The following is a 14,261-nucleotide window of genomic DNA, read 5'->3' on the forward strand; positions in this document are numbered from 1 at the left end:
TCCTGGCTCCGTTTGTTGTGTCTGGTGTGAGTAATCTAACACCAATCCCTACGATCATCTTCAATATGACTCCTGTAGGATTCCTGCTTCACCTTGTCTTCAGAGACTGCACAGCATTGTCCTTCTGATTGATGCTTATGCTGACAAGGAGGGGACATTATCCAACTTCAAATCTGAGCTACCTGCAAAGCTTAGAGGAGGCTTCCTGTTCTGTTTAATTGAATGTTCAGCTTTCTTTGTAAAGAGGACACTCCATTTATTTTAAACTTGTCAATTCAGAGGATTAACTAGGATGTATACAAAGTCATACCTGTGTGCTTACTGTTAAGTCATCTCTCCAGAAAAGAATAAAAGTAGTATTAGCAAAAGGAATTAAATAGGTCACACCTTTAAAAAGATTGTATAGTTTTTCATAAGTCAATTCAGAATTGTATGGCACATGTATATCCATTTTTCTTTTTCTATTTAAAAAGAAATGCTTTATTCTAGCTTTATTATATACTATTTATTATTATAATGAAAGTAACTTCAGGTTACTTTTTATCATTCCACTGGTAAAATGGAGTGCAAACCTTATGGTCTTAGGCTACAAAAGGAAAGAAATGGTCTTCACAAAAGAAGTTTAATTAACTTTTATAGAAATCTGAAGTTCTGTTTTCCCATTTTTTATTACTATGTATTTTTTCTCTTGATTATGTGAGAGGGTGAGATAAGGCTGAAGAATGCATTTTGGCTTACACTCTTTACTGTGTATGATACAGCAGCCAATTCAATAGGGGGGCAGGGGGCAGGGGGCGGGTAGGAAAATAACTGGGGTTTGTGAAGCCCCTCCAGGCCCAACGATAAAGTGTTGGTTTCTCTTCTTGCAGACTTCCAATGAAATGAAAAAGTAGATCAAATAGCACTTTAGAAACCAAACATAAATACTGTGTTAGGGACAAACCCAGTAAATTGAAGATTTACAGCAGTGCGGGCAGTCATTTAATTCCGTAAGGAATGCTGCAGGAGGGGAAGGGAAGTGTGGAGGGGATCCTGAGAATGTTCCAGGTCATTGCAAACCTCTGAGGATATGACCACGCTGGGGGTCAGTGGTGGTGGTGCGAGGAGGGACAGGATTGATGGTTTTGACAGAGCTTCCACTATACGTGTGGTAAATGCCTCATAAAACACATTGTTGTTTAGTTATTGTTTTCTCAGTCTAAGTTCCAGAGCTGCCCTGGGGCTTGCTAATGGGGAGGGAGGCAGGGAAGGGTGTGGCCCTTCCTAGAAAATGGTGGCACCATGTAGAGGAAAGAGCATTTAGACAGGCAGCCAGGAACCCAAGTCCTGCTCTTGGTCCTCCTGCCTTCCCACCGTGTGACCTTGGAGGAGTCATCTGATCCCCTGATTCACATTTGAAGACTACAGTTTTCACATTTGAAGACTACAGGCTTGGAACAAATACATGATTTCCATAAGAAATCCCCAAGACTTTTTCAAGCCATGTCAGAGACTGACCCTGTACCAATAACTGGGGTTCCTGGCCCCTGCTCCCAAATGGGAGCAGCCTTAGTTTCCTCTCCCTGACTTAAGCTTCTGGAAATACTGGTTTGAATAAAATCTTTGAAAACTAAGAGGCTCTTGAACACAAAGCTCTCTTCTGGCTCTTACATTATCTAGAACTCTGACATCTGGTCCACGCTGCATGAGGAAAAGATTCAGGGACACCTTCTCAGGTAACGCCAGGAGTGGTTTCTGCAGCAGCACCAGCACTCTCTCCTTAGTGAGTGGGAAGCTGTCAGGGGGAGAAACCTGCATCTTCAAGACCTCAGTCTAGGAGTGAGAGGTATCTGTTCCCTTCACTTCAAGATTGAAAGTGGCCTCGGAACCACATGATTTTTAAGACATTTTTATTAGTATATGATAGTTATGCAGGGCTTTCATTGTGACATTTCCATATGTACACACGATTTTGAAGGCAGTCCTACTCTCCATCTCCTTCCCTCTGCAGGAGCTGTCAGGCCTCCGAGCCCTGACCCTTTAATGAGAGTCTCTGAGGTTAAGGCGATAATAACCACCTGTCAGCTGCCAGGCTGCTGAGAGCTGGGACTACCCATGAGTCACTTGCTAGTTCCTGTGAAATTGCCTCTTCAACTCCATGTCAGCTATTCATCTGTTTCTTCCATACCTTGGGAATCTTTTCCTTTCATTCCTTAATAATATGCCTTCCTTTGCCACTAACTTTCTTCTGTCTCCTTTGGAAGCAGAGTACAGGATCTTTGTGTTACCAGGAGTGAAGGTTGAGGCGGGCAGATTCAATTCCCTGCTCGTTCAAGCAAATACAGTGTTTTTGTTACCTGTTCTAAGACACCCTGGTGGCCTACTAGGCCTGCTAGAAAGGTTTGGCAGATGAAAACTGTCATGAAAGAACTAAGGGAGGACTATACAGCTACAGACTCAGGGGTTTTGAGCAGTTTAATTAATGCTTATTAGAAATGAAGACTTGGCTATTTATTTCTGGTGGGACTGGGGTTTGAACTTAAGGCTTTGTGCTTGCAAAGCAGTTGCTCTGCTGCTTGATCCATGCTTCCAGTCCATCTTGCTCTGTTTATTTTGAAGATGGGGGTCTCAAGAACTGTTTGCCCAGGCTGGCCTTGAAACACAGTCCTCCCAATCTCAGCCTCCCAAATAGCTGGGATTATAGGCCTGAGCCATTGGCACCCAGCATGAGAAGTGGCTATTTGAAATGATAATTTAATTCTCCTGTCTCCATATCCACTTCCCTATCATGTCCTTGTTCCTTTCACCTGCTTTTTAAACTTAGCCAATTTCTATTGAGTTTGCGTGATGAGACCAGGCACTCTGCTAATTACTGGACTAAGGAAGCCTAGGCCTTGCCCTTCAGGGGCTCATGCTGGGCTCACGAGAGAGCTGAGCAGACAGGAGTAGCTCTGAGTTGGCAGTGCTCTTAGAGAAGTTCCTGGAGGCTGGGGACATAGGACTGTTAGCTGTGTGCACTTGGCCGGTCATGCTTCCTGCAGGAGGTACCTCTGGGCTATGTCCTAGAGAATGAATGACCTAGAAGGTCCAGGCAGAGGGAGCTGGTGGGCTTGGGAAAGTATGAGGATTGTTGGTAGGCTTAACAAAGTAAACCCACCCAAAGCTCTTACAATAATGAACACATGTTAAAATTAATTACCACTTTTCTGGGAAGCAGCATAATATTATATTTTATATGAATACTCTCCTTACTATGTGTCAGCTAAATATTTGCAGAGTGATGCCACATTAAAAAGTTCTTTAAAACACAGTGTACCAAAATACTCTAAACACAGGGGGAAGCCATTATTTATTGTTCCACCTGCATTTGTGGATTACTAAGGCTTGACCTAGTCCTGAACAGGGACTCACATCTGCCCTACGTGAGATCTGGGCTGAGGGCAGCAGCTATGGGCAGCTTTTTCCAAGGCATCGGCAAAGCTGTCAGAGTAAGAGGAAATCTGAAATGCTTTGCAAGCCTGGGCTTCCACCAGCCAAAACCTACAACCAAGGGGCAGGGGCTTACACTGCTCCCATGTAGTGGGGCAGTGCCAAACCAGTTGCCGAAGGCCATGTGGACAGGGAGCGGGGAGGTGTTTGGGGCCACCAATGTGGTCCCCAGGCTGTAGCCAGTGGCTCCTGTATCTGCAGCTTTGTTGTTTCCAAGAGGGAGAAAAGGAGCAAAGTCAGCAACTTACCTGGGCAAGCCTGGGACCTGGGCCTGGCTTTAGTTCATGACTTTCCTGCAGTTGTCTTAACACTGACTTTTGGGCCTAGCAAAGACTTTTGGGTCTCAGAGTCTGTAGGAGCGACTGCATGTTTTAGGGGAAAATATGTTAGTGTGGGTTGGCTAGAGATTCTGTGGAATGAGACGGGGTGATGAGACTCTCCAGTAGTAAGGGAAGGCTTGGTGTGGGCAGAGGTGTTTCCACACTGAAGTGCATTCATGAACATGGTTTGAGTCAAATTGAATTGCTATGATGAGACTTTATGTTTAAGTTTAGTAATAAAATATGCATTTGTTTATAGGTTGTTATCATTGGATTTAGTTTGTCCCCCCCCAGTTCACATGTTGGAAGCTTTGTCCCCAGTATGATGGTATTGAGAGGTAAGTGGAGCCAAGTGGAAGGTGATTAGGTCATAGGCCTTTGGAAGTGATTAATGTAGTTCTTGCAGGATTGGTTTTTAAGTTTTTGTGAGAGGGCTGCTATAAAATGAGCCCATCCATGTGTTCAATCCCTTCTGCATGTAGAGGTTTCCCTTTCAGCTATTCTGCTGTGTTGTGGCACAGGCAGATACTGGCACCATGCTCTTTAGACTTTCCAGCCCCTGAAATTGTGAGTTACATAAGCCTCTGCTTTATACATTATCCAATCTCAGGTGTTTTGTTATAACAGTGCAGAATGGACTAAAACATACACGGGTTTAGATGCTTCTCTCCTAGAGCAATTAAAGAAATTGTGTTTTTTTCTGGACCCCTTGGTGTTTCCTTCAGCTCTCTGGTACCCTCCTGTGAAGTGAGCCTGACGGTTCAGGTGACATCCCTGGGCGCATGCCAGATGGAGGACAGGGAGAGGCAGCCGGTTAGCGTTTATTGGTGTGTCACTCAACCTCTCAGTTCTCCTAGATTCCTTGGGGCATGGGAGTAGGGTGGTGATAGGAGGAGTCAAATATTCCTTTGCCAGTATGTAGGATAATCTCTGTCCTCTTCCCTGGCCTCCTTAGATTGTATGACAAATGTATCCATTCTTCTCAACAGAAAAAAAGAAGCAGGGACAGGGAGGACATTCTGTAACAAGAATAGAAGTAGATTATGAAATTAAACAGCAGATTTCATTTCTTAAAACATTAGTCACTTATTAGATTAAAAAATTAAGCAATATGTCTAAAATTGTATAATACTAAGTTGAGCATTTTTTGAGGGAATGAGAGGAAATACATTCTAGACTTATTAAAATAGTAACACAGCACTGGAGACAGATGAGAAACAGTGAGCAGCGTAGTTGGCATGCATAAGGTGAGTGGATTGTAGCATTGACGATGAACCTGTCTTCCCTAGCAAATTTATTGCGGGGAGGGGACTGAAAGTGGGGATTGCAAGGTTGAGGACTCCATCAACTGGCCGCGCCAAAGGAACCTCTCTCAGTTGTTCCTTCCCTATAGCAGGAAAACAAACCCAGAAAAGTTTAGCTTCTCATACCAAGCCAAGCATATACTTCAAAAGTGATCTTTTTTTCTTAAAGTGGTTGCTAAAAGGCACAATTCAAGAGAATCACTGCAAGAATAGACATGCTGAAATCTTAATGGTGCAATGCTATTTTGCTGAGTAAAAATAGGGCTGGATAATGACGAATTGAAGCCATGCAAATGAAAAGAAAGGTCATCATGTCTTGTGCTTTCAGGGTGTGAACTGATGGCAAAAACATGTCCATGTTGCTCGGTGGGAGAGATAAATGCAGATGAATGCTTTCAATGATGTATGTCTTTTTTTTCTTAAGCATCCATGGTTGAAATGCTGAAATAATTGGCAGCTTTTCCTGAGTGTCCACTGTGGACAAGGCTCTTGCAAGTCCACAAATGAGTCCTCTCTCCTTCTTTCCAGTCCTCCCTTCCCTTCCCCCAGTAAAGACAGCCTTTGCTTTTCAGGAGCTTATATTTTAATGGGAATGGCAAGATGCTGACTTTAAAAACCTAAAAACTAGCACAAATTTACATAGTACATATTGTACAGGGCAGGTTCCTAATATATCTGGAGGAAAAAAAATCAGTCGAGTGAAAATGATGGTTCTAAATCTTGACCAAATTAAACAGTGAATTCTGCTTTTGTGTTTTTTCAGGCCCAATGGGTATTGCTACTTCCTGTTGTTTCCGGCTTAGAAGAACATTGCCACCCAAGAAGTAGCCCCCGCCCATGAAATAAGCAGAAAATTCAAACAGCAGTTGGTGACTCCGCTACCATACACTTACATACCCTACAATTACATTCTCAAAGTCCTCTGCTGAATGGCATGAACTGATTTCAAACCGGAATTGTTGCTTAGCTGACTGATTCCCTGCTGAAGTCCAGATGACTTGATTTGATTGGTTCAGAGTCTATTACTGAGAGTTCTTAAAAAATATTTATACATAGTTGGCTTTTACTTTGAGTCTTTTTTATTTTATATTAAAATGAATTGAAGGGCTAATGGAGTAGCTCAAGTGATAGAGCACCTACCTAGCAAGTGTGAGGCCCTGAGTTCAAACCCCAGTATTGCTTCCCCCAAAAGAAAAACAACAAAAAAGGAATTGAAATAATTTCCCAACTATGTCTATGTCAAATACGCTGATGTTTTCAAATAAGGTGGTGAGCAAAAGTCGTTAATAGATTCTTTAATGAGCGATTTCTCAATAGTGAGATACCAACTTAGACCCCAGCAAACATACCATATTACCCCGCATAAACTGTGTTTATTATGTCTGTGCACAAATGACAACTTTCATGGTTTAAAACAAAAGAAGTAACTCACGAGGAAAGGACGAACAAATATGAATATTTCAAATTTTAAAATTCTATATGCAAATGAGACAAGAGACTGGGGAAATTTACATTAGATCTGTAAGACTTACATGATTAATATATGTTCTGACTAATATGCTGCTTACTCAGATGTGTAAGAAAAGGGCTGGAGTCCTTACAGAAAGATGTGAACCATAATAGTTATGTCTTAGAGCCAGCTCTAATTAAACTAAGTTTTGATTTAGCTTATTTTTAAAAATTCTTTAAGCCAGGTTTTCAATGCTGAATGCTAAGGTTATAGAAGATAAAGGATTTTTAAAGCACTTCTTCCACTTACGAAACCCAAGTCTATTGTTAGAGCTGTGGTGATGGACAGACACCCTGTGGAATGGAACTGAATGGCTTACACAGAAGAGACCGCAAGTTTAGAGGCAGGCACCACTGCAACCTGTTTCAGCAACAAGAGGAAGTATCTCTTGAGAGCCCATGCTTTTCACAATACGTCATCACTTATCTTGATGTTAATTACCATCCCGAGATCTCTAGGATAGGGTGACCATAGTATTAGGGCACTTGTAACATGTCATCCCCTTATCTTCCTTTAGCGCAAAGGAAATGAAGGCACTAGCTTTGAGGTCACAACAAGTTAACAGTATGTAAACATTAGAACCTGTAGCTCCAGAATTCCCACTGTGTGTAATTAGTTCACTACAGGCAGGAAATGACAGCGCTGGGAATTAATGGCAGATGTGGACATTTGGGGACCTCGTGGCTGGTGAAAATTCTCTGTGCTCTTCTGAATGGTTAATTAAGTTAGTTTTTCTCTGAAGGTCTCACTGCCTAGAACGCGGTGGCCTTTCAGCCATGTACATCTTCCCTATCTTCCCTAGGGGGGAATAAGCAATACCTTGGTCACCAAGTGCATTGGTGAGCTTGCTCGGTGGATGATACTTGGTGTGAGCCTGAGTAACATCCTAGGCATTGCAGTCTCTTTCTGCAGTTTTATGGAGTTTCTGGCTGTGGTTTCTGTTGTGACGAGGAGTGTCTGGGATTGTGAAGCTGAGAGTAAAAGGGCACGGACTGACCTACTGACTGCACTACTTACAAGTTCTTTCTCCTTTCCTCCACGCTGTGTTCTCAGAGTCACCTGGGCAGTGTGTGGTCAGTGCATGGAGTATGTACGTTCTTCTCTTGTCTCCTTATGAGTGCTAGATACTGAATTTGTGGACATCTCCTGTCCTTAGGCACCTTAGTCATTTAACACAATCACTACAGGAAACAATGTGGCACTTAAAAACTACCTCCAAGAGACTTCTAGGGAAGGTGGAGGCAGACTGCCAAATTGGATCCCAACGCCAGTTTCACTGGATGCTCTTAACAAGCCCATCAATCCTAGAATCATGATTATCTTAATTTCATTGACCCTCTTCTAAGTATTTAATCACCAAGGGTTGGTGAGAAATGAATCTCATTCTTGCTTTAGAACTTTGAAAGAAGGTGCAGTTTTGAGTTTTCTTTTCCTCTGTCCAGTCTAGAATGTGCTTCGTGAGAGACTCCAAGCTTCCTAGGAGACTCTACACTTCTTTCATCAAACCTGGCTTTTGAAATAAGGTCCTTTGATCGGCACTATCAGTACCACCTGAGAGGGTGTTATAAATGCAGATGCTCAGGTACCATCATCTGAGTCTTCACATACTGTCCAGGTGGTTCTTACAAAAGCTCAAGTTGGAGAAGCACTGGGATTAGCATATAAATTACTTAACGGGGGAAGGACACTTTCAATAGTGAGTATTTTTTCCTGATCATACTTTGTATTATGACCCTTAGTAAGCATCTGAGTCCTTTGACATTTTACTAGTTAAACATATTTTCTAAAGTTATTTTTCATTCTAAATTAAGAAGTTCTCATTCTAATAGCTTGCAAGAATACATAAAAGTGAAAAATAAAGAGCAGTTTGCCCCTTGGGTATACATTTTAAAGGTACATTTTCTGTCCTTTGGTCCATAATTCTTAAAAGCATGCTTCCTCCTGATTGTAGGCATTATGTGTGATCCTTGTGGAAAATCAAGACAATAGGAAAATGTGGAAGAAAATCAGAATGTGCAACATGTTAAATGTTTGGGCTTTCTGTAGTGTAATGAGATGGTCCTCTTCATAGTCTTTGCTGCTTTCAAAGTGTATTTCCAGAAGTTCCAAATAATAGCTGTAAAAATTTTCCCTTCCATCCCCGCCCCACATAATTCTGGACTGCTTCTCAGATCTCTTTCTTACTCTTCATTGCATACTTTTCTGAAGTTCCAGGAGCCCCCCACCACCCCAAGTTCTTTATTATATAGATCACTTTAGCCTCGCTGACTTCTTTTAATTTCTGAAAACTTCCAACCAAGGAGAGCCAAAGAAGTGGCCCTGCAAATAGATTCATCCATTTTGTGTGGGGGGTGGTGGGAGTGGCTTGGGAGAGCTTGATGATGAAGGACTATGGTGACTGAGTCATTAGTAATATATTATTTTTTTATTACACAAGCTTCAGGGCCTGCCCTGTAGTCTGTCCTTGTCACCTTGGTGACAGACTGTGTGTGCCTGAGAACAGTCCAGTAACTGCAATAGTCACTTATGAATTTTTGTTCATAGAAAACTGTTTACATGGCACTTGGGTTGATCAGGATCGAATAAAAGTAATTGGACGATAGTAGATCTTAAGGTAGCGCCCCAAACCCTGCTATGCTGCACACCTTGGCCTCTTAGGGTATGATCTAGTTGGGCAGGGCAGATGCGTAGTCTAATATTGCATGAGCCAGGTTGGTACTGAAATTTGCCAAAGACTTGGAGGCATTGTTACACTTAGAAAAAGTCCCTGGGGTTCATTTCAACACTTGAGTCTCCTGTGATTCTGTTTATTATTATTTGTAGCCAGCTCAACATCTTTTTATAGCATTTTTGAGTGTCTGGTTGCCCATGGTGCTGGCCTGCCTTTGCTATTGTGAAGCCTGCTCCTGGTCCCTACAGAGGCTATGTCCAAAGCATGAACAGTTTGCTTTTTATTGAAAGAAGCTTAGGACTTTTTTCCCCCAGACAAATATAATATGCTGGCTGGATGTCTAACTTTTTTTTCAGGTTTTTTTTTTTCTTCAGATTGTTCTCAGTATAGGTATATAAATTCTTGGAAAAATACCACTGGAGTTTTGAGTAAATGAAAGCATGTAAATAGGTGGCCTTGCTATAATTGATAGAAATGAGTTTTCTTTTTCTTTCTTTTCCCTTTTCTTCTTTTTTTGGGGTTTTTTTTTTTTTTTTTTTGGCAGTACTGGGGTTTGAGTTTGAACTCAGATCTCACACTTGCTAGGCAGGTGCTGTACCATTTGAACCACATTCCCAGCCCTTTTTTGCTTCTCAGATGGGGTCTCACATTTCTCTCCCCGGGCTGGGCTTGGACTGTGATCTTACTGTCTACAGCCTCCTGCATAGCTGGGATGACCACCCATGTACCACCATTTTCTGCTTATTGGTTGAGATGGGGTCTGGCTAACCTTTTGCCTGGGGTGACCTCAAACCATGATCTTCCCAATCTCTGCCTCATGAGTAACTGAGATTACAGGTGTGCATCACCATGACTGGCTTAAATGAGTATATTTTGGTGGTACAGGGATTTGAACTCAGGGCCTTGCACTTGCTAGGCAGGTGCTGTACCACTTGAGCCACTGCCATGATGAGTGTATTTTGCAAGCAAGGCTTGGTATGGTCTCATTCCCTATTCCTCTTGGATCTTATTTCCTTCATCTCTTGCTTTGGATGCTAGGCTCCACCACCCTGGCTTCCTTAGTGTTCCCCAACCTGCTGGCCATGGTCTGCCACAGGACCTTGGTGTTTAAGTTTCCTCCATCTGAAATGCTCTTGCCCACTTATCTGCAAGGATGCTCCCTCACTTACTTTAGGTTCAAGCGTTGGCTTCTCTTGAGAATGCTGTTGGCCACCCATCTGCAGTTTCACCTCTTCCTTTTGACTCTTTGATTCTCCACTCTTCTCCCTTGCATTTATTACTATCTCATGACATCAATTTTGTCTAGTGACCTTGTTGATCTCTTTCTCTGTCACACCAGAATACAGCCCTCTTGAGGGCCTGATGGACTGAATTCCTGGACTGTATTCCCAGCATGCGGAATAGTATCTAGACCATCATGAAATACTGGCTGAAGGGAACGGGGGAAGGAAGGAAGGTGTGAATGAAGGAAAGTTGGCTTTCATCTGTCATAGCGGACCTCCTCCACAGTGTAGACAACCCAGGATAAACTGGCAACCAGCCCACTCACTGTGTGGAATGGTCTGTGATTTTTGAGGTGAATCTGAGGCTGTGTCAGGCTTCACAGTGAGCAACCAGAGGAAGTGAGCTCTCACTAGGATTTGAAACCAGTAATAGCCCCTCTGTCTCCACATTTCTCCTCTTTCATGCATTTCCAGGAAGCCCACAGGTAGTAACAGATGCAGCCAGATTGATTTCTGGGAGGGTAGCAACAGAGTGTATTTGCTGTGGGATAGGTGAATGAAATCATTGGCACCGAGGTTCCATTATCTTTTGTCCATGGATAAAGGGTGCACGACTTACTTATCACTTAATCCCGCTGCTGGCATTTGCCCCACTGCTAGGTGAAGGGACAGGAGGAGAGGGACTTGTGTGTGGCTTTGTAAATAGTGATAAGATGGTGGGAATGTTAGACTCAGTTTGGCAAGGACTGCCCGGAATTTCTCTGAGTCCATAGCAATACTTAATTAACTATGCAAAACATTCTATTCAAGATAAGACTATAACAGTTGCCTTGGAGGAAAATTCTTTGAGTCAATATTTGTTTGATCTTTTATGTAGTATTTTGGTTTTGGTATTCATGCTATATCAAAGTTCCTATTATAAATGCTTTTTTCCTGGATTTGCTCTGTTTGCATATCAGGTCAGTCCTGGAAGGAGGAAAGGGTTGGAATCCCTGTTCAAATAGAGGTTCTAAGGGTTTTCATATGAATCTTGAGCAAGTGAAATCCTTTGTTTTAGTAAGTTGACAAAAAATTATTAAAAATCTGTATTAAGTACTCAGAGGGATTCCAAAATACAGACTAAGCTCTTTGCCCTCAATTTGCTTATAATCTAGTCATAGAAATAAGACCTGAATCAGTATTTATAATGTGAAGTACAGAGACTAAGAAATATTAATGGCTGTGATTTCTTGCTTATGTAACAAGGCTGAACACTGACCTAGTATGTTCTTAAGCATGGATTATTGCGTTTAATTCTCCCACGACCCAGCAAGGCAGATGGTATTGGTCAGTGTGAAGTTTTATGTGGTGTAGACAGTAATATGGGAGTTTAAAATCAGGTCTCTCCATCTGTTTGCTAAAGATTGGGAAACAAATAGCTATGTAATGGGAAAAAGGGAAGTAAATTTTTTTGTTTTGCTTGTAATATCCTTTTTCTCTCTTGAAAATTGTTTTGCTTTTTCTAGGCTCTCAGCACATCTTCTGGTGAAGGAGACAATAAGCAAATACATAAGTAAAACATACAGAAGAACAACAGTGTGATAAATGATATGAAAATAACCCAGGAAAGGGAGAGAGGCTAGGGTGGTGAAGGAGGAGGGGATTTTCAGTTTTAAATACGGTAGTGAGAAAAGGCTAAGGAATTTGAGTGAAGATTGTAGGAGGCACCTAAGAGAAGAACCTTCTAGGAAGAGGGTACAGCAAGGGCAAAGGCCCTAGGGTAGCAACTTACCTAGTTTGTTCAAGGAACACCAAAAACAACAGAGGGGCTGGAGAATAATGAGCAGGGAGAATCACGAGAGGTGATGTCTTCAAGGGTAATGCACGCCCAGTCGCTTTGGGTTTTAATAATGGTGGTTATGGCAATGAAGAAGCTACTGAGAGTTTTGAATGAGTACCTGTTAGGTCCTGATCTGTCATTGATATGGGCAGAGGAGTGTTGGCAGCCTTACACCCATCAGCTGGCTGGTAGGAAGTCAGCCTGAGCTCTGGGTGGGAGCAGACACCTGACCTGAGTGATTCTCTCACTTCAACCTTTGCAGTGTTTTCTTGGCCTGCACTTCTGAGTTTCTTCTTCAGTTTTCTGCTTGCTGCTGGCGTTGTTGTTGCAACTGCAGCCTGACCTGATCTGTAGTTCGCCTGGCAGGATGACTGGGTCCTTCAGTTGGCCTTGCTCGTGCCACTCTTAAATCCATATCTAGCCCCATGTTTTTGCGAGTCAGCATTGGCTCTGGGCTGTGTCCTGTAGCTGTTTAGGCTCTGTGCTGAGTGCAGGGTTAGGAAGACCCACTGTGATGCCAGGGCCCGATGTATTTGGTTATCGCATGTCTACACTGCCATGTCTCTGTGGACTGCTCAGGTGGCTGATCCTCTCAGTTAGGGACACAGGACATCAGAGAAGGAGAGGATGGGGGTGGTGACAGCAATGTGAGTGGAGAAGGAAGGCAGAAGTCCGGGGTCTAGGGAAGGAATCTCAACAGACAAGTTCAGTTGGTCCACAGTGACTCAGTGGAAGATCAGAACCCGGGTAAGCGTGAAGGGTTTAAAAGGATCACTAATTCAGAAGAGAAGCTGCAGATGCAGCTAGTGCTTTTAGAGTTGTCTAGCTCAGTCATGACCCAGTCATGTAAAGAAGAAAGTGTCTCCCTCTCCCTCCCTCCCTCCCTATCACCCTCTCCCCTTTCCTGTGTTTCTGATTTTAGGTGCAGTTCTGTATAGATCTAAAGCACCAACTTTAATGTCATTAATTATAGCACATCAAGCTGGATTCCCAAACTCACAGTGCAGAGGCTGGGTGACAAAAAGTTCTCTGAAGTTTTCTCCCTGTTTCCAGACACTGGAACCAAACTTGCAGGGCATGGGTGGAGTCTTTTTCAATTTTCTGTGAGTCAGGTAAGCTGCTGGGGACTTCCAGTCCCAGAGATGAGTCATCAGACTGAAAAAAATGTTATTACAATAAAAATATAATATTGGCAAGATCTTAGAAGGTGACTAAATGAAGGAATGTTTCCTCTTTGGAGAAAAATGCTAACTTATTTAAGCTAAGTGGTCTCCCTGGGCCTACCACTTACTTTCTTGGGAAATGGATTAATTCCACTTAACATTTATTGAGCTTTCAGAATATTCTATGAAATTGCTTTAAAACTTTAAAATACAATTTACTTTCTGAATAGGTAATTCACTCATGCAGTTCAACATTTAAAAGCTGGAAGAGTATATAATGAAAGCCTCCCTCCCATTTGTCCTCTTCCCTCAGTGACTCTCTCTTCAAGGCACCCCAAATTACTGGTTTCTTTTATATTTTGTTAATGTACACTATGCTGTGTTCAACCCATGTTGATACTGTCCAGGAAAAAGGTTGTCTTTTCTCTTTTTAGATGCTCCATAGCTGCAGGTTCCACACTCACAGATTCAACTAATTGCAGACAGAAAATATTTGAAAAAAATGCACCTGTGCAGAATATGTACAGACTTTTTCTCCTGTCATTATTCCCTACACAACACAGTTTAACAACTGTTTACATAGCATTTACTTTGTATTCAGTATTTTAATCACTGAGAGATGACTTAAAGCGTCTGGGAGGATGTGCAAAGGTTATATGCAAATGCTGTGGCAATTTATGTAAGTGACCTGAGCATCTATATATTTGGTTTCCCGGGGCCCTTTGGAGGCATTCCCCCTCCGATCCTGAGGAATGACTAGATTTCATAAAACACAGGGTGTCA

At 42.4% G+C, this 14,261-nt stretch overlaps 1 protein-coding gene across 3 annotated transcripts in view; it reads left to right on the forward strand.

The window, feature by feature from the left end:
- The window catches only part of Lypd6b (LY6/PLAUR domain containing 6B), a 155,471-nt gene that overhangs the window by 13,584 nt on the left and 127,626 nt on the right, over window positions 1–14,261 (forward strand). For 2 of the 3 annotated variants that reach the window (XM_074070722.1, XM_074070721.1), the window contains exon 2: window positions 5,856–5,961. The exons of the other annotated variant lie outside the window; for it this stretch is intronic. The gene's annotated coding sequence lies outside the window, so the exon portion shown is untranslated. The remainder of the gene's footprint in view (window positions 1–5,855; window positions 5,962–14,261) is intronic. 3 annotated transcript variants of the gene reach the window in all.

This window comes from Castor canadensis, chromosome 4 (genome assembly GCF_047511655.1).
Source record: "Castor canadensis chromosome 4, mCasCan1.hap1v2, whole genome shotgun sequence".
Classification (NCBI taxonomy): Eukaryota; Metazoa; Chordata; class Mammalia; order Rodentia; family Castoridae; genus Castor; species Castor canadensis.